The following is a 21,468-nucleotide window of genomic DNA, read 5'->3' on the forward strand; positions in this document are numbered from 1 at the left end:
CCTGTATAAAAGACACTTGTCACACACACTCAATCAATCACACTCCAACCTCTCCACCATGGCCAATAACAAAGAGCTGTCTAAGGACACCAGGGACAAAATTGTAGACCTGCACAACTCTGGGATGGGCTACAGGACAATAGGCACGCAGTTTGATGAGAAGGCAAAAACTGTTGGCACAATTATTAGAAAATGGAAGAAACACAAGATGTCAATGTTCCTCGGTCTGGGGCTCCATGCAAGATCTCGCCTCATGGGGTAAGGATGATTCTGAGAAAGGTTAGGAATCAGCCCAGAACTACATGGGAGGACCTGATGAATGACCTAAAGAGAGTTGGGCCCACAGTCGCAAACATTACCATTAGTAACATACTACACCATCATGAATTAAATCCCTGCAGGGCATGTAAGGTCCCCCTGCTCATGCCGGCACATGTCCAGCCCATTTAAAGATCGCCAATGACCATGTGGATGATACAGAGGAGGCATGGAAGAAGGTCATGTGGTCATATGAGACCAAAATAGAACTTTTTGGTATTAACTACACTCGCTGTGTTTAGAGACAGAAGGATGAGTACAACCCCAAGAACACTGTCCCAACTGTGAAGCATGGTGGGGGAAACATCATACTTTGGGGGTACTTTTCTGCAAAGGAGACAGGGTGACTGCACTGTATTGAAGGGAGGATGGATGAGGTCATGTATCGCGAAATTTTAACAAACAACCTCTTTCCCTCAGTAAGAGCATTGAAGATGGGTCATGTCTGGGTCTTCCTGCATGACAGTGACCTGTAACACACAGCCAGGCCAACTAAGAAGTGGCTCAAAAGAAGCATTTCAAGGTCCTGGAGTGGCCTAACCAGTCTCCAGACCTGAACAAAATAGAAAATCTTTGGAGGGAGCTGAAACTCAATGTTGCGCAGCGACAGCCCCGAAACCTGAAAGATCTGGAGAAGATCTGTATGGAGGAGTGGGCCAAAATCCCTGCTGCAGTGTGTGCAAACTTGGTCAAGAACTACAGGAAACGTCTGACCTCTCTAATTGCAAACAAAAGTTTGTGTACCAAATATTAAGTTCTGCAATAAAATGCAAATTAATTATGTAAAAATCATACAATGTGATTTTCTAGATTTTTTTAAAATTCTGTCTCTCACAGGTGAAGTGTACCTGCGATAAAAATTACAGACCTCTCGATTCTTAGTAGGTGGCAAAACTTGCAAAATCGGCAGTTTATCAAATACTTATTTTCAAATTTGGGAGGAAAATGAAGGTTGCATCTTATGGTCTGAAAGTAGCTTACCGGGGAGTTACGGTGGTGATGGAGCGGGATCACAGGAAGCAAGGTCCCTCCGTTCCCGCCCAGCAGTGGCAGCAGAAGAGGTGAGATGCTACGGGGCCGGTGTCAGCGATGAGGCCGAGCGGCATGCTCAGCATTTCCGGCGGCTGCGGCTATCTTCCTGAAGCTGTGATCTACATGGAGCCGACGGCTTCAGGAAGATGGCCTGCTGAGAAGCAAAAGTCAATACAGTCAGACATTACAGGAGGGGATCACAGAGGATTCATTTTGTGAGATAAAACATTTCACTGCCTGTTTTTAAACAATATTTTACCTCACAAAATGAATCCTCTACGATTCTCTGCTGTAATGTCTGTATTGTCTTTTGCTTCCTCCCCTGCCAAGGATATGTGGTATGTTTCGTACATGGCGAGACACAGACAATTTTTAAAATGAACTTTCATTCGTCGGAAAACCCCTTTAAGTGGGGCACATATGTGGCATACAAGTAACCGATGCTGATGAGAGAAACAGTTGTCATGTGGCAGTAGATTTGTTCAAGTGTGCCTCTGTTACACTGTGTTCCAAATTATTATGCAAATAATATTTTCTCAGATTTTCCAAAATTACCTCTATGAATTGCAGTCATTGTAATTTTCCAGTCAAATAACTATTAGAGTACAATTGAAAGGTTTTGGTACAAACTGCCTATGATAACAGTATATTTTTAAAAAAATTAAAAACTCTAACTGCACTCAAAATGCATGTTCCAAATTATTATGCACAGCAATGTTTTCAACCTTTTCATTTTAATGAAGAAAAAAAAAAAGGTCATTTTTGAAATGATAAGCATTAGCAGGTTATTACAAACTGAAATCAAACAGTTTTCAACTCAAAACTTTATTCTAGGTGATGTTACATTTGCACATAGGACTGCTTGTTCGAAAGGAGCTTCTGAACTCTCTCGTCCATTGAATTTGTCAGGTTTTGGATGGTTTCTGCTTCAATTGTTTTGCATGAGCACAGAATACCCTCCCAGAGCTGTTGCTTAGATGTGAACTGCCTCCCGCCATCATAGACACTCCTTTTGATGATGCTCCAGAGGTTCTCAATGGGGTTGAGGTCAGGGGAGCATGGGTGCCACACCATAAGTTTGTCCCCTTTTATGCCCATAGCAGGCAGAGATGCAGATGTGTTATGTGCAGCATGAGACGGTGCATTATCTTGCATGAAAATGATCTCGATGGTCCAGATGGATGGAGTGGAGGATGGCTGGTTGATGGACACCCCATGCAAACACGGCTACGGCGCTAACGAGGAGGTGGAGTAATGTTTAGGGCTGGAATCATAGGGAGAGAGATTGTCGGCCCTTTTAGGATCCCTGAAGGGGTAAAGATGAACTCCATAATGTATGTTGAGTTTCTCAAACAGCACTTCCTTCCATGGTTCAAGAAGAAGAACCGTGCATTCTGCAGCAAAATCATTTTCATGCATGATAATGCCCCGTCTCATGCTGCACATAACACATCTGCATCTCTGGCTGCTCTGGGCATAAAAGGGGACAAACTTATGGTGTTGCACCCATGCTCCCCTGACCTCAAACCCATTGAGAACCTCTGGAGCATCATCAAAAGGAGTGTCTATGATGGCGGGAGGCAGTTCACATCTAAGCAACAGCTCTGGGAGGGTATTCTGTCCTCATGCAAACCAATTGAAGCAGAAACCATCCAAAACCTGACAAATTCAATGGACGAGAGAGTTCAGAAGCTCCTTTCGAACAAGCGGTCCTATGTGCAAATGTAACATCACCTAGAATAAAGTTTTGAGTTGAAAACTGTTTGATTTCAGTTTGTAATAACCGGCTAATGCTTATAATTTCAAAAATGACCTTTTATTTTTTCTTTATTAAAATGAAAAGGTTGAAAACTCTGCTGTGCATAATAATTTGGAACATGCATTTTGAGTGCAGTTTGAGTTTTTTATTTTTTAAAAAATATACTGTTACCATAGGCAGTTTGTACAAAAACCTTTCAATTGTACTCTAATAGTTATTTGATTGGAAAATTACAATGACTGCAATTCATATAGGTAATTTGGGAAAATCTGAGAAAATATTATTTGCATAATAATTTGGAACACAGTGTACTTTGGGCCCTGTGAGTTAGGAGATGTACAGTATAATACGTTGTATGTGCATACACTGAGGACTCAAAAATGTGCATTGTACTTTGCTGCCATCTACTGGTCAATGTATGCGTATGATATTGAGGTTTTTAACTCTCACTACAAGTGTCGCAGCTCAGTTCTAAAGCATGTCCTGTGAGCTGGTATAACCTAGTTCAGTCCCGTTTAGACCAATAAAGGGAGAGCAAGTAAGAGAAAGGAAGCTCTACTTATCCCTGCATCCATTCCAGTCCATGCTGAGGGGACATCATCCTCCACATAGTCGCCTCCACATCACAAAGGAGTGAAGCCTCATACAAGTACGAGAGATAAGGCTGAACAAGTGCTCTCCTGCATACTGGTTTAAATATGCGCTTTTTTCCCATATTAATTCCACGTCTCTACCACGCCATAAACTTTGTCCACCCTACCCCCTGCAATAGGGAACAGCAGGTCCAAAACTGTGATCACTTCCAAACTACTAGTGTGCCACCACGGGGAGCCAACCCATGAAGGTGCCCCCATCAGTGTAGCAAAACCTGGACTGCTCATAATATTTCCCCCTATAGCAATGAAGAGACCTGTGCTCCAGTCGCACGGAGAGGCCCTAAACTTGCTGCTTTCATAAGTAGAAGACACCTTCTTTCTTTCAGTGTAACCTATACTGTGAATTACCACCACTTTGACATTAAGTGAGACTGTAGCCTGTTTCTCCTTCAGTAAATTGTTTCATTTACAAGTTCCCCCGTGTGTTGGCTGCTTTTAATTGCACGAACATTACGTGCGCTCCAACACCTGCACCCAGACTCCGCCTCTACAGGAGCGCCCCCGGGGGTCTTATACCATCTCCGTAAGTGGCACTTCCCACTATTCACAATCATGACAGAAGTGTTTAGGGGTCCAGCAACTCACTTCAGCTACCTTGACATTAAAATCTGTTGCCAGTGGAACTAAATGTCCCATCTGACCCCTCTACAACATCTGGCGCCTCCTCGTGGCTCACCGCACGCGCCTCTTCATGAATTTAGCACCTTCTTTTCCAGTAAGAATGACTTAGCATGAGTGTGTTAGTTCATTTGTTTTTTCTTTTCTGGGTTTTTGAAGTCATATAAAGATAACTGTGGGGTAATGCCGTTGCTAAAAAAAAATGAATGCATCTAAAAAAAATTTAAAAATAAAAAATAAATCACCAACACCCAATATTCTAAAAACATATATTCCTAGAGTTTTATATGCTTCGCTAAAATGCTTTAAAGCAACATCAGGACCCAGCGTATTTTACTCAAAGTATTTGTGATCTAGACATATTACAGAAGTGAACACACAAGGTGAAAAATACTAAATACTTTTACACAGATGTAGCAGAGTTCTGGGCATAGATAATGCAAAACATCACCTGCAGTCCCATGTAAAACCATAAATCACACATTGTAATACACATTGTAATATCACCCAGAGCTGTGCCAAGGAACTAACTCAGTTTTGCTATACTGAAAATAATCCAAAGAACGTGAAGAACCCTTTAAAGGGCAATTTTCTATCACTGTATATTTCAGTAACTTTAGTACAAGTATTACAAAATCAAGAAGGAGCGTATTTTTTATGTGCAGAATTAATTAACCCTTCTAACGCTTATGATAAATGAATTTGAAGTGAGATCTTCTTACCTGTTCACGGAGTATGATGTCCTGGCTGATTTCCCTTCAGAATTTGCTCCAACTTTCTTATCATTTCCCAAATAAATGCAGGATAGTATGAAGATGTAGCCTAGAATCTGATTCCTTGTTAATCCATGTGTGAGTTCAGAGAGAAAGGACAAGGCAATGTGAAAACCCTTAATGTACTAAATAAGAAAAGGCAAAATTGTGGAGGAAAATAAGGCAAAAGCTGTTCAGAGAGAGGCTTGCAGGCAGCCCAGGAGCTCATTGTTCTGAGTGTATCTCCTCTGGCTTATGTGTGCAACATTCCATGAGCTGGATGGGCAACAGATAGGATGGATACTGCCCCCTGCTGGTCACATTCAATATTGTGTGCAAATATGCAGCTCCGATCATATTGACATTGGCAGTCACTAACCTACACAATATAAAACTCTGCAAGCTTCTCTGTTACTAACTTATAGCATAAGGTGCAGCTGCACGTTACAAATGGAGTTTTGCCTAATAGCTTAGAACATAGATATTATTACATTGTTGTCGGTTCATGATTACATTTAGTGAAGTTGTATTCACTTTCATTGTTTTATATTGTTCTACACCTTTCATTCATCAGGCATTATTGTACAGTATAATTTAAAGATCATAACATCTGTAAAATACAAAGCTAGTGCATACAGCAAATGAATGTTTGGCCATGTATGACAACAGTGTTTAACTATATTTTGTCATGATGACAAAATAAACCAATGATATAGAAAATTCAGCAAAGACCCTGTCTTCATAGGTGATTTGAGTAAAAAGGAAATTTATTTAGAATAAAAGTTAAGATCAGATATTTAAAGAGAACCTGTCAAAAGTAAAACAATAGCCATAATGGCTCTGTTACACTGATTGATGGATACCTGTAGTGAAAAAATCCATAGCCTGGTTCTTGTTTAATTCACCTTAGAAGTTTTGGTGCAGTAGCCTCTTTGTGCATGGGGATGTGCCTCCTTCTATAAATTTTGCACCAGACCTTAAGGCCAATCTGACGATGCTCTGCCTCTGGCGCTATTTTGCTGGAAGAACGTTGGGACATTAATGTGCGCATGCGAGAATCAGAGCACAGGTGTGGAGAAGACGGAGAAATTTCTCTATCTTCTCAATTGTCGGACTGCAGATGTCGGACAGCACTTGGATGACACCCGAGTCCAGTCCAAAGTGTCACACACACCCACAGACTTGTATGGGTGCACGTGATTTGAGCCACTCGCAACATGCTGCAATATTTTTTTCTCATGCCGGATCGGCATGAGAAAATAAACACAGATCTGCACTGCCCAATAGAACAACATTGGGCTGAGTGCTCTCCGATAAAACATTGTATAGCACTCGGCTGTGTTATACGCTCAGTGATGAGCGAGTATGTTTTGTTAACCCTTTCGCCGAGTATGCTCGGGTGAGCACCGAGCAGTTACAGCGTGCTCGGTGATATGTTTAAATCACTCCTGTGCACATGATTTGTGACTGTTTGACAGCTTAAATACATGTGAGGAATGTCTATTTCTTACACATTCCTCACATGTAATAAAACTGTCAAACAGTCGCAAATCATGCACACGGGAGGGATTCAACCATATCACCGAGCAGCTGTAACTACTCGGTGCTCGCCCGTGCATACTCGGCGAAAGGGTTAACAAAGCATACTCGCTCATCACTATGTGAGCAAGCCCTTAGCAATACAAATCTGCAGCATAAAAATGGACAACACCTTTTTGAATGACTAACATGCCTAGCCAATAATAATCTTTATTTTTATATAGCGCTAACGTATTCTGCAGCGCTTTCCAGACATTATCATTGCTGTCCCAATTGGGGCTCACAATCTAAATTCCCTACCAGTATGTCTTTGGAATGTGAGAGGAAACCCACACAAAAAAGGGAAGAACATATAAACTTGTAGATGTTGTTCTTGGTGGGATTTGAACCCAGGACCCCAGTGCTGCAAAGCAACAGTGCTAATCACTGAGCCACCGTGCTGCCAAGCCTATCTAGTGTGTCTGTCTTTGCTTTTATTTTGTTATAGATCAATAAATAAAATAAATTTAGAAATGTAACTATCTACTAGAAATTCCGGGGTATGCTGCTCCTTTGCAGACCAATTCATCGTGCTGTTAAGAGTTGCAGTTGCGGGACTTATGGCCAGTGACAGGGCTGGTCTTCTCTCCTGACTGTTCAACCAGTAATAGTGTCCTCATTCGTTTGGAGAACGTCGGCAATAAAAGAATCCACACTGAGCAGAAGGGCAGTCAGGAGCAGAGCAGACATGTCCGGTCATTAATGACATTCTGTTTCAAGAAGCGGGGGGCGTTGAAATGAGCAGGTGGGAGGGACAGCACAGTGCAGGAACATCACGCTGAGCCATAGTGATGTAATTCTATCTGAAACTCCCCTATGCATGCTTGGAGTTTCAAATAAAACGTCATCAAAAGTGAAAAAAAAAGTGCAAGTAGCAAGAAAACGTTAGGGAATTTTATACAAGTCTAACTTAGAAAAATGCTTAGTTTTTAAAGAAGGTTTATTAGAGACACAGTTTAAGTTATCAGACAACCCTTTTAAAATTTAGTATTCTCTGTTATTTTAACAGTATGGCTGGCAAGATAATTATGATGATTAAACTTGATTTTTTGGGATCTCTATTTTGGTTTGGAGTGCTTAAATCTACAAATACATTCCTACAAATACAGACCACAAATAATCTCGTGACAGGCTAAGAGCCCTCATAGAAAGGTTCATGTAATATACATAGTATATGTAGTTGGAGCATATGGTTGATATCTCATCTATTTTATAAACTAATCAGTACATATTAAACCTCCATGGGCCATAAAATGTAATGAATACACTTGAATGTTTTAAGGAATAGTAAAAACACACAAAATGCGCCAAAAATGATAAAAATATTTGAGCTCCCGTCCTTCATCTTTCATTTCTTTGATCCTATTTTGTATCATATTTTTTTTATAAAAACTGAAAAGTATATAGTGAAATTGCCACTCCAATCCATGCTCCCTCTTTTCTTCATCACTGTCTTGAGTCCGGCTGTAAAAGAACTGCCTGCAACAGGAATCCTCCCCACCCTGTCTCTACTAGGACATCTTGATTATTAAGAATCACAACATCAGTCATTCCCCATCTGAATATGGAATAAATCAGCAGGAGATTAACTCTCTGCAGAATTTTTACAAAACTGGTTTGAGAAACTTGAAAAAAATCCTAAGGTTTGAGTAATTAATTTTCCTTGGCCAATAACTAAATATTATTCAAACAGCTAAATGCTATGCTCTATGGTAACATTTGGCCACCTTGGAGTTAATGATAACATTTCTACATTTCTGCTTTAATTAGTCTTTGCAGCAAAGGAAGTTACAAACAGACCTATTCTTTTGTAGGGTGGTACAGTGGTTAGCACTGCAGCCTTGCAGCGCTGGGGTCCTGGGTTCAAATCCCACCAAGGACAACATCTGCAAGGAGTTTGTATGTTCTCCCCTTGTTTGCGTGGGTTTCCTCCGGGTTCTCCGGTTTCCTTCCACACTCCAAAGACATACTGATAGGGAATCTAGATTGTGAGCCCCGATGGGGACAGCGACGATAATGTAGGTAAAGCGCTGTGGAATATGTTAGTGACGCGCCCCTGGGCCTGAGTCGTGCGGCATCGCGCGCATGGGGGCTTACCCGGAGCCGGATCAGATAGGGGTAGTAGTCTCTTGGCGGTGACCCGGTCCGTGCCCAGGGAGTCAAACTGAGTGGCAGTATTTAGCAGTAGATGTTTAGAATGTTCGACTACGCCACCCGTTGAATGCGGCTATGAAGCCGCCGCTGCAGGGCAGACCGCTGAGGCCGGTGATGTGGTTGTGCAGCGTAGATGGTATAACCCCCAACGGGAGGGGTATGGCCCCAGGGCAGCAGATGTGAATTGGATGAGGGGAGTGAGGGTGCGGGTGTCCCAGTACTGAAGGTGCAGGTGTGACCACGAAACACGGAGGCTTGAAGTGCAGTTTCAAAAGCTTTACTGACTGTTCTGTATCCGGTCGCTTGTGCACAATAAGGACCACCCGAGTCATGCTGCGTCCACCAGGTCAGGGACTCGGCCAACTCCCAGGTAGTTTCAGAGCGTGGCCCAGAGCTCCCCTCTCTTCCTTCCTACTGGCCGTTCTCACTAGGGACCCACCTATGTCCGGCTCCCTCGGGCCTCTTGGTGGCGAAACCTTTCCTGGCTTCCCTGGCCCTATGTGTGGTGTGCCTTCCTGGTGGATGTGGTGAGGGTCGTGCCAAAGCTTGACCATGACCTCCGGTTCCTGGCTGAGGATGATTAGCCCCCACCAGTTTGGGATCCGGTACCCTTCTCTGCCAACCCTTCACCCTTTTCGTTCTCCTGCGGGATCTCAGGGTTCCCTCTCTCCTTGCGTCTCTGGGCCTTTCTGCCTCCTTCTCTCTGCTTCAGGCCTGGCCCTGGAGCTGGGCCCAGCAAGAGCCACAGCTCCCTGTCAGCCCTCTCTGGCTGAACTCTCCCTCAGCTTCTCCTCAGGCTCAACTCCCTGTCTAAAGATGGTGCCCACCTCTTATACTCCCTCTGACACCCGAGCCCAGGTGACTAGCACCCAATGGGCTCCTTCCTATGCCCAGAGTCCCTCCCCTTTCTGCTCCTACACTACAGGGATGTTCCTCCCCCCCTCCCACTCCAGCCAGGAACAGACGCTGTCGTACCTGCACATCTATCTGGTGGGAGTACCGTTGTTCTGTCCCCCGGAAATGGGATGAGTGTAGTGCATGCAGCTATCTGAGCTCTGTTCCACACTCCATCCTTACCCGGGAGTGGAATACCACACCTCTGGTTCGAGGTGCAATACCCCTGTAGCAGCCGAGTCCTCGGGGTGCTACATTCCCCCCCTGGTAAACCACAGCACGTCCTCAGGCTGGAAAAGAGCATAACATAATAAAACATACAAAATTTTTAAAGTGTACACTCACACAAAAAAAAAAAAACATATTAACTTTCAATATAAAACTCTTGCATATAAAACATTCTCATATAAAACACATTCTTGATCTTCTGACCACGGGACAACTTGTGACCAGGTAAAGTGCAACAGTCACTAGTAGTGTTGAGCCACCCCCGTAGTGTTCGGGTTCGGTTCGGTTCGTCGAACACCGGGATGTTCGAGGAACTGTTCGTCGAACTGTTCGTCGAACACCTTAGAACACCGTCGAACACCGTTAAAACCAATGGCAGGCAAACAAAAACACATAGAAACACATAGAAAACACCTTCAAAGGTGTCCAAAAGCTGACAAACTGCTCAGAAGACGGTTTCTTTAAAAAAGCCGGCCGGCAATTCAGCAGCGGCATACACCGGTACCCGACAATTTAGACAAAAAGGAATAGAGCCTCACACATAGATTAGATAGATAGAAACATGTCAGTCACATATATATGAAGTACAGTGACAGTGTTGCTTACTGTACTTGTCATTTAGTGTAAAGGATTTATTAAAAAATATAATAGTGTTTTCATGCACTGTCTCTTTAAAAAAGCCGGCCGGCAATTCAGCAGCGGTATCCGACAATTTATAACAGACAGAATAGAGCTTCACACATAGATTAGATAGATAGAAACATGTCAGTCACATATATATGAAGTACAATGACAATGTAGCTTACTGTACTTGTCATTTAGTGTAAAGGATTTATTAAAAAAAGTAATAGTGTTTTCATGCACCGTCTCTTTAAAAAAGCCGGCCGGCAATTCAGCATCTGTACCCGACAATTTATAACAGACAGAATAGAGCTTCACACATAGATTAGATAGATAGAAACATGTCAGTCACATATATATGAAGTACAGTGATAGTGTTGGTTACTGTACTTGTCATTTAGTATTAAAATAAAGGATTTATTATTAAAAAAAATTGGCGTGGGGTTCCCCTTAATTTTAGTCTCTAGCGGAGGTTAAACAGACAGCTGGGGCAGATGTTTGAAGCCTGGGAAGGGGGTAATACCCACGGAGCTTCCCAGGCTACTAATATGAGCCCCCAGCTGAATACATAGCCTTTACTAGCTATTAAAATGGGGGACCCCCCCAAAAAAATGACGTGGGGTCCCCCCTAATTTAATAGCTAGCAAAGGCTAGGCAGACAGCTGGGGGCTGATATTAATAGCCCAGGAAGGGTGCCATGAATATTGGCCCCCTCCCAGGCTAGAAACACCAGCCGTCAGCCGCCCCAGAAATGGCGCATTCATAGGATGCGCCAATTCTGGCACTTAGCCTCGCTCTTCCACGCTGCCCTGGTGCGGTGGCAGTGGGGTAATAGGGCTGGGGTTGATGTCAGCTTATAATGCCAGCTGACATCAAGCCCAGGTTAGTAACGGAGAGGCGTCTATAAGACACCCCCATTACTAACCCCATAGTCAAAGTTAAAAGAAAACACAAACACCCAGAATAAAGTCCTTTAATTGAAATAAAGACACAATCCTTTATTGTTCTAAATTAAACCATACTTACCATCACGCCCATTCCAGCTGAAGCCAACGATCTCCTGCAATAAAAGAAAAATAATAAAGCAACATCATCCTTACCTTTCCATGGTTCCCACGACAGCTTCAGCTCTGCTACATCGAGATGACAGGCTGGACCGCAGCAGAACGCCGCCATCCAGCCTGTCATCCCGCAGACACTGAGAAGCGCAGGCTTGCTTGCGCTCTGCAGTGTCTGGCTGTGACGGCATAAAGATGAGACGAGTTCATGTCCAATGAACTCGGCGCACCTCATGCACGTCACTGACAGCGTGGGAAAATTCTCACGCTGAAGCGCTGAGTGCAGGAGAATTCTCCCACGCTGTCAGTGACGTGCATAAGGTGAGCTCATGTCCAATGAACTCAGCTCACCTCCTGCACGTCACTGACAGCGTGGGAGAATTCTCCTGCACTCAGCGCTTCAGCGTGAGAATTCTCCCACGCTGAAGCGCTGAGTGCAGGAGAATTTTCCCACGCTGTCAGTGACGTGCATGAGGTGAGCCGAGTTCATTGGACATGAACTCGGCTCATCTGGATGCCCTCACAGAGAGACACTGTGGAGCGCAACCAAGCCTGCGCTTCTCAGTGTCTGCGGGATGACAGGCTGGATGGCAGCGTTCTGCTGCGGTCCAGCCTGTCATCTCGATGTAGCAGAGCTGAAGCTGTCATGGGAACCACGGAAAGGTAAGGATGATGTTGCTTTATTATTTTTCTTTTATTTCAGGAGATCGTTGGCTTCAGCTGGAATGGGTGTGATGGTAAGTATGGTTTAATTTAGAACAATAAAGAATTGTGTGTTTATTTCAATTAAAGGACTTTTTTCTGTGTGTTGTGTTTTTTTTAAATACTTTACTAGAAATTCATGGTGGTCATGTCTAATATTGGCGTGACCCCATGAATTTTGGGCTTGGGGCCAGCTGATAATGCCAAGCTGGCCCTAACCCCTTTATTACCCAGTGAGCCACCGCATCAGGGCCCTGGATGAGTTGGGTAAAGCGCCAGAAGATGGCGCTTCTATGAACGCGCCATTTTCCGGGGTGGCTGCGGACTGCAATTTGCAGCGGGGGTGGCCCAGAAAGCTTGGGCCTCCCTGCGCTGCGGATTCCAGCCCCCAGCTGCATAGTTGTACCTGGCTGGACACAAAAACAGGGCGAAGCCCCACGTCAATTTTCTTTAAATTATTTCATGAAATAATTAAGAAAAAAAGGGCTTCCCTATATTGTTGTGTCCGGCCAGGTACAAATAGGCAGCTGGTGGTTGGGGGCAGCCCGTTCCTGCCTGCTGCACCTGACTGGACACAAATATCGTGCGAAGCCCCACGTCAATTTTTTTTTAATTATTTCATGAATTTCCTGAAATAATTTAAAAAAATTGAAGTGGGGCTTCGCACTATATTTGTGTCCAGCCAGGTACAGCAGGCAGGAATGGGCTGCCCCCAACCACCAGCTGCCTATTTGTACCTGGCCCGACACAACAATATAGGGAAGGCCTTTTTTTCTTAATTATTTCATGAATTTCATGAAATAATTAAAAAAAATTGAAGTGGGGCTTCGCACTATATTTGTGTCCAGCCAGGTACAGCAGGCAGGAACGGGCTGCCCCCAACCACCAGCTGACTATTTGTACCTGGCCGGACACAACAATATAGGGAAGGCCTTTTTTTCTTAATTATTTCATGAATTTCATGAAATAATTAAAAAAAAAATACGTGGGGCTTCGCCCTATTTTTGTGTCCAGCCAGGTACAACTAGGCAGCTGGGGGCTGGAATCTGCAGCGCAGGGAGGCCCAAGCTTTCTGGGCCCCCCCCCGCTGCAAATTGCAGTCCGCAGCCACCCCGGAAAATGGCGCGTTCATAGAAGCGCCATCTTCTGGCGCTGTACCCAACTCTTCCAGGACCCTGGTGCGGTGGCTCACTGGGTAATAAAGGGGTTAGGGCCAGCTTGGTATTATCAGCTGGCCCCAAGCCCAAAATTCATGGGGTCACGCCAGTATTAGACATGACCGCCATGAATTTCTAGTAAAGTATTTAAAAAAAACACAACACCCAAAATAAAGTCCTTTAATTGAAATAAACACACAATTCTTTATTGTTCTAAATTAAACTATACTTACCATCACGCCCATTCCAGCTGAAGCCAACGATCTCCTGCAATAAAAGAAAAATAATAAACCAACCTCATCCTTACCTTTCCATGGTTCCCACGACAGCTTCAGCTCTGCTACATCGAGATGACAGGCTGGACCGCAGCAGAACACTGCCATCCAGCCTGTCATGCCGCAGACACTGAGAAGAGCAGGCATGCTTGCGCTCCTCAGTTTCTCGCTGTGACGGCATCCAGATGAGCCGAGTTCATGTCCAATGAACTCAGCTCACCTCATGCACGTCACTGACAGCGTGGGAAAATTCTCACGCTGAAGTGCTGAGTGCAGGAGAATTGTCCCACGCTGTCAGTGACGTGCATGAGGTGAGCTCATGTCCAATGAACTCAGCTCACCTCATGCACCTCACTGACAGCGTGGGAAAATTCTCCTGCACTCAGCGCTTCAGCGTGAGAATTTTCCCACGCTGTAAGTGACGTGCATGAGGTGCGCCGAGTTCATTGGACATGAACTCGTCTCATCTTTATGCCGTCACAGCCAGACACTGCAGAGCGCAAGCAAGCCTGCGCTTCTCAGTGTCTGCGGGATGACAGGCTGGATGGCGGCGTTCTGCTGCGGTCCAGCCTGTCATCTCGATGTAGCAGAGCTGAAGCTGTCGTGGGAACCATGGAAAGGTAAGGATGAGGTTGCTTTATTATTTTATTTTTATTACAGGAGATCGTTGGCTTCAGCTGGAATGGGCGTGATGGTAAGTATGGTTTAATTTAGAACAATAAAGAATTGTGTCTTTATTTCAATTAAAGGACTTTATTCTGGGTGTTTGTGTTTTTTTTAACTTTGACTATGGGGTTAGTAATGGGGGTGTCTTATAGACGCCTCTCCATTACTAACCTGGGCTTGATGTCAGCTGGCATTATAAGCTGACATCAACCCCAGCCCTATTACCCCCTGCCACCGCACCAGGGCAGCGTGGAAGAGCGAGGCTAAGTGCCAGAATTGGCGCATCCTATGAATGCGCCATTTCTGGGGCGGCTGACGGCTGGTGTTTCTAGCCTGGGAGGGGGCCAATATTCATGGCTCCCTTCCTGGGCTATTAATATCAGCCCCCAGCTGTCTGCCTAGCCTTTGCTAGCTATTAAATTAGGGGGGACCCCACGTCATTTTTTTGGGGGGTCCCCCATTTTAATAGCTAGTAAAGGCTATGTATTCAGCTGGGGGCTGATATTAGTAGCCTGGGAAGCTCCGTGGGTATTACCCCCTTCCCAGGCTTCAAACATCTGCCCCAGCTGTCTGCTTAACCTCCGCTAGAGCCTAAAATTAAGGGGAACCCCACGCCAATTTTTTTAATAATAAATCCTTTATTTTAATACTAAATGACAAGTACAGTAACCAACACTGTCACTGTACTTCATATATATGTGACTGACATGTTTCTATCTATCTAATCTATGTGTGAAGCTCTATTCTGTCTGTTATAAATTGTCGGGTACAGATGCTGAATTGCCGGCCAGCTTTCTTAAAGAGACGGTGCATGAAAACACTATTATTTTTTTTAATAAATCCTTTACACTAAATGACAAGTACAGTAAGCAACACTGTCACTGTACTTCATATATATGTGACTGACATGTTTCTATCTATCTAATCTCTGTGTGATTCTCTATTCCTTCTATTCTAAATTGTTGGGTACAGATGCTGAATTGCCGGCCGGCTTTTTTAAAGAGACGGTGCATGAAAACACTATTATTTTTTTTGATAAATCCTTTACGCTAAATGACAAGTACAGTAAGCAGCACTTTCACTGTACTTCGTATATATGTGGCTGACATGTTTATATCTATCTAATCTATGTGTGAAGCTCTATTCTTTCGGTTCTAAATTGTCGGGTACCGGTGTATGCCGCTGCTGAATTGCCGGCTTTTCATGTTTCACTGTTGGCACTGTTCCCATCGATTTGGGCAATCACTGTAATGCCACAACCACCATGGCTGTGGCATTACAGTGAGTGGCAGAGAATCCCTGCATGATTGGTGCTCTAAATAGCACCAGACATGCAGGACACGCTTTTGGTGCACGAACAGTTATCGAACATAACCTCGAACAGCCAAATTTTTTGCAAATCGTTCGGGTTCGTCGAACAACTCGAACACCGCCCAAAACAGCTCGAATTTGAGATTGGCGAACAGTTCTAGTCGAACACCGCTCATCTCTAGTCACTAGTAGAAAAACAGTTCCTTATAAAACCAGTAGGGGCGCTTTAGGAAGCGCAACTATTTACAGGGTATGGCCGCTCTCAGTCCTCGGCCAGTGGGGATTGGGAATGGCTGCTCACAGTCCTCAGCCTGGTTAGGGATAGGGACACACAGGTAACAGTTCACTAGTCCCAACAGGGACCACACTTCACTTAGCAGCAATTCACATAACAGTTCTTGTAACAGTTCTGGTACCCCGACGGGTAACTATATACAGCTCTGTTCACCTCTTATTGGTGACGATGCCCTTCTGCTCCTTCCTGAGGGTAGTCTTCAAACCCATCCGGGTCCTCTTGATCTCCCTCATACCGCAGCTCTTCTTCCGTCAACCGGTGTACGTGAAGGGCGTACGGTCCTCTGGCACACTGATGCCGGGTGAAGGTGACCTCGTCACCCGGGTAAAGGTCACGTCCTTGGTGTCCCTCCGGCAGATGGCTCTCGACATCCCTGCGGGTGACAAAGACGTCGCCGGGGGTTCTGTGATCCCGGATAAAGCCCCAACCGTGCTCCAGTTGAAACTTTATTACAGTCCCGGTGGCGCGGGGACCGTGGGCCGCACCGGGGTTTCGTCGGGTCCGGCGTTTCTGCTCCGCGCTTTGAACCTGCAGCCGCTCCTCGCGGACCCGCCTCTCTCGCCGTTCTCTGTTGAAGACCTCCAGTTGTTGTCGGCAGCACTCCACACGCTGGGCTGCGGCCGCCCGGGTCTCCTGGGTGAACCCCATGAGATTTTCACCGGTGGGGTCCCATGCGAACTGAGCCTCCTCCAACGGGAGCGGGACGATTTTGGCGGGCGCCGGAGCCGGGATCAGGGGCTCACACAGGGGCCGTTCCCTCCGGAGTCGGGGGTTAATGTACTCCGAGGGCCACACAAAGGGCTGCCCATCCGGGCAGGTATGCTGCGCAAACAGATCTTCACCCAGGGGCAGCACTGTGGAGGTCGAGGGCGCGGTGGGGGCATCGGCGCCCGTATTCACCAGGCCTTGCGACCAGGCCGGTGGCACTCTGAAGGTGAAGGGCACTTTAGAGACAGCAGCGCCCGGGGGTACTCGGTCCTGCGACCAGGCCGGTGGTATCTCCTGCTTCGCTGTACTCGGAGTCAAGGAGCGTAGCGCGGAAGGGGGCGTGGCTGCGGCTCCTGCCGCTTGAGGCCTAGCTGGGAGCAGTGGCGGTGCAGCAACGGGCGCGGTAAGTAGAACTTCAGGCTCTGCGACGGGGAGCTGGGACAGGCTTTCGGCCACGGGGCACGGGGTGGTGACGTCCCCTTTACCTGCTTCCATCTCTTTGGCTCCCTCCACGGCGTCGTCTCCGGCCTTCGTCCTTCCTGCACCATCTTCAGGGGCAGGCATACTCCTCGTTGCGGGTGGCGTCCTCTGCTGGCGGGTTCCAGCCTGTTGGGCCATCTCCCTGCTCCACTCGGCCAGTGTTTCTTGCTGCACCCGGGCCATCCTCCGGGCCAAGACCTCCAGCGCGATCCGTGCATGCTCCCTTTCTCTGGGAAGCTGTGCCAGGATCTCCACCAGGCCTTCTGGGGTGGCAGTCTGCAACAGGCTAATGACCACGGGGTCGGTGCTGCCTGACTCTCCCTCCATCTCCGGGTGCGTTCTCTCCAGACTCCTCCAGGCTGCACCCATCCTCTCTCTTTTGTTCTGGATCCGCCCATACTGAGGGTGGTCCCGGGGCAACTTGGTGATTGTGAGTTCCAGGGGCAGTCCCCCCACGCTGATGGACATTTCTTTCATTGCAGTCCCTGCTGGTGGGGGCGGTCTTTGCTTTTGGCGCTCTTCTGGGACCAGGCCCACGATGGGAGGTCGTCTCTTGCCACCCTCTGGCACGCCCATAATGGCGTCCGCTCTGCCAGGGCGGGAAATCGTCTCAGATGGCGGGAATCGTCTCCTAATGGCGGGAAACTCTGCGGATGGCGGGAAAAGGCTGCAGATGGCGGGCAAATGGCGGGAAACGACCCGGGATGGCGTCCGATGGCGGGGACCCTCTGGAATTGGCGGGAGACTTCTTCTTACGGTACATATAAACTTTTCTTCAGGCACGCAGTACCCGGTAGTTGCGGGCACGAAATCCTGCCGACTACGCCAAAGTTGACGCGCCCCTGGGCCTGAGTCGTGCGGCATCGCGCGCACGGGGGCTTACCCGGAGCCGGATCAGATAGGGGTAGTAGTCTCGTGGCGGTGACCCGGTCCGTGCCCAGGAAGTCAAACTGAGTGGCAGTATTTAGCAGTAGATGTTTAGAATGTTCGACTACGCCACCCGTTGAATGCGGCTATGAAGCCGCCGCTGCAGGGCAGACCGCTGAGGCCGGTGATGTGGTTGTGCAGCGTAGATGGTATAACCCCCAACGGGAGGGGTATGGCCCCAGGGCAGCAGATGTGAATTGGATGAGGGGAGTGAGGGTGCGGGTGTCCCAGTACTGAAGGTGCAGGTGTGACCACAAAACACGGAGGCTTGAAGTGCAGTTTCAAAAGCTTTACTCACTGTTCTGTATCCGGTCGCTTGTGCACAATAAGGACCACCCGAGTCATGCTGCGTCCACCAGGTCAGAGACTCGGCCAACTCCCAGGTAGTTCCAGAGCGTGGCCCAGAGCTCCCCTCTCTTCCTTCCTACTGGCCGTTCTCACTAGGGACCCACCTATGTCCGGCTCCCTCGGGCCTCTTGGTGGCGAAACCTTTCCTGGCTTCCCTGGCCCTATGTGTGGTGTGCCTTCCTGGTGGATGTGGTGAGGGTCGTGCCAAAGCTTGACCACGACCTCCGGTTCCTGGCTGAGGATGATTAGCCCCCACCAGTTTGGGATCCGGTACCCTTCTCTGCCAACCCTTCACCCTTTTCGTTCTCCTGCGGGATCTCAGGGTTCCCTCTCTCCTTGCGTCTCTGGGCCTTTCTGCCTCCTTCTCTCTGCTTCAGGCCTGGCCCTGGAGCTGGGCCCAGCCGGAGCCACAGCTCCCTGTCAGCCCTCTCTGGCTGAACTCTCCCTCAGCTTCTCCTCAGGCTCAACTCCCTGTCTAAAGATGGTGCCCACCTCTTATACTCCCTCTGACACCCGAGCCCAGGTGACTAGCACCCAATGGGCTCCTTCCTATGCCCAGAGTCCCTCCCCTTTCTGCTCCTACACTACAGGGATGTTCCTCCCCCCCCTCCCACTCCAGCCAGGGACAGACGCTGTCGTACCTGCACATCTATCTGGTGGGAGTACCGTTGTTCTGTCCCCCGGAAATGGGATGAGTGTAGTGCATGCAGCTATCTGAGCTCTGTTCCACACTCCATCCTTACCCGGGAGTGGAATACCACACCTCTGGTTCGAGGTGCAATACCCCTGTAGCAGCCGAGTCCTCGGGGTGCTACATTAGCGCTATATAAAAATAAAGATTATTATTATTATTTTGTCCATAGAGAAATATTGAAGCAGAAGATGAAATGGTGCAATGTTAAACTTTCACTGTTGATCATGGTGTACATTCATTTTGGTCAAATTACTAAATCTGGAAATCAGAAATATTCAAGTTAATCTTTAGCTCCATCAATCTCTGGTATATTATGGAGAGAGTGCTGCCCATTGCAGCACCATGTGGATCCATATTTGCTTTCCACAGGATATTTCACTGTGTATAGCATGGTAAAAAAGATAAAAATACTCCATCATCAGGACTTGATTACAGCTTGACTATTAAATTGGATACAAAACTATTTTAGGGGCATGTTTTGCATCAGCAACTTTTATTTAGCATTGCTTCAGACAACAAAATAATTATGAGTCCCATTGACTTTCATTTAACAATTGCTTCTGCAGGGTCATATAAATACCTGCATATTCTGTATGATCAATATGAAAAATGACTGGTTTGTGTATCCAGTATTTCAGCCCATGGTTGTGACACCTGAGGTCTCATTATAATGCATATAAGATGTAGTGAAGGCGTCCCTGCATGCTCCTCTCCTTCCCTGGCAGGAGGAAGGGAGGTGATGGGAGGTGCCTGGGCAATGTTGTTAGTTTGTTCCCTGCAGGCTTGCTAGTGCTCAGGTCCCCAGTTTGTTAGTAGAGATGAGCGGTGTTCGACTCGAACTGTTCGCCAATCTCAAATTCGAGCTGTTTTGGGCGGTGTTCGAGCCGTTCGGCGAACACGAACGATTTGAAAAAAATCCGGCTGTTCGAGGTTATGTTCGATAACTGTTCGTGCACCAAAATCATAACTGGATTTATTCACAGCAATGCTGAAAATTAATGTTAATACGCAGTTTGAGTGTACAGCGGGGTGGGGGGAGGGGCAGGGGATGGGTCTCTGCAGAAATAATGAGCAATCTGTCAGCCTATCAGCAGCGCAGAGACGGAGTGAACTGCTTTTTTTCACACAAGCAAGGGCATGTGTCATTGGCAGTGTATGTCACATGTCCTTGCCCTTTAAGACCCAGCCATTTTCCCCGTCGCCACCATTTTCTCACTGCTGCAGCTGCGTGTTAGACGGCACCGCTGTTGCTGTGTGCACTATACTTTCAGTGTTAATTTCAAGCCAATTTTCTCAGAAATATACAGATAGCTTGGGAGTAGGGAATAGTTGTGATTGCAGTCCTTTTGAGGACTAGGTTCCAGCATTTCCTATGACTTTTAGCAGGCAGGTCTGTGCTTTTAAATAGACAGCTTGGGAGTAGGGACTAGTTGTAATTGCAGTCCTTTTGAGGACTAGGTTCCAGCATTTCCTATGACTTTTAGCAGGCAGGTCTGTGCTTTTAAATAGACAGCTTGGGAGTAGGGACTAGTTGTAATTGCAGTCCTTTTGAGGACTAGGTTACAGCATTTCCTAGGAATTTTTGCCAGGCAGGTCTGTGCCAGTGCTGTGCAAGTGTTTTTCACAGCATTTGGCTAAATCTAGCTAAGCAAATCCTTTTTGGCCTCTTGCAGTGTGTGTTAGTCAGTGGAGTAGCGCATCTGTGTTGCAAGCTACACCACCTGTGTATAGAATACAATTTTTTTTACTGCACCTAGCCAAGTAAAACCTTTTGGGCATAGCATCATTCTATTAGGCTATCTATACTAAGCTCCACCAGCTTGCAAATAACTAATAATTGTTATCTGCATCTAGCTCGGAAAATAATTTTTTTTGCTTGTAGCAGTGTGTGGGACTTATTCTATTAGTCCATCTATACTAAGCTCCATTAGCTTGCAAATTACAAATAATTTTTAGCTGCATCTTGTCTGGAAAATAATTTTGGGCATAGTAGCAGTGTGTGGAACACATTCTATTAGGCCATCTATACTAAGCTCCACCAGCTTGCAAATTACAAATAATTTTTAGCTGCATCTATCTCGGAAAATAATTTTGGGCTTGTAGCAGTGTGTGGGACTTATTCTATTAGTCCATCTATACTAAGCTCTACCAGCTTGCAAATTACAAATAATTTTTATCTGCATCTAGCTCGGAAAATAATTTTGGGCTTGTAGCAGTGTGTGGGACTTTTTCTATTA

The 21,468-nt window shown here is 46.4% G+C and overlaps 1 protein-coding gene across 1 annotated transcript in view; it reads right to left on the reverse strand.

Annotated features, from left to right (window-relative positions):
- HTR1F (5-hydroxytryptamine receptor 1F) overlaps window positions 1-5,388 on the reverse strand; it is a 663,252-nt gene extending 657,864 nt beyond the window's left edge. Inside the window, exon 1 of the mRNA XM_073668206.1 lies at window positions 5,106-5,388. The gene's annotated coding sequence lies outside the window, so the exon portion shown is untranslated. The remainder of the gene's footprint in view (window positions 1-5,105) is intronic.
- Window positions 5,389-21,468: the final 16,080 nt, after the last annotated feature.

The sequence above is a fragment of the Phyllobates terribilis genome, unplaced genomic scaffold, assembly GCF_046119375.1.
Source record: "Phyllobates terribilis strain yellow unplaced genomic scaffold, ASM4611937v1 Scaffold_2__4_contigs__length_985480577, whole genome shotgun sequence".
In the NCBI taxonomy this organism is placed as follows: Eukaryota; Metazoa; Chordata; class Amphibia; order Anura; family Dendrobatidae; genus Phyllobates; species Phyllobates terribilis.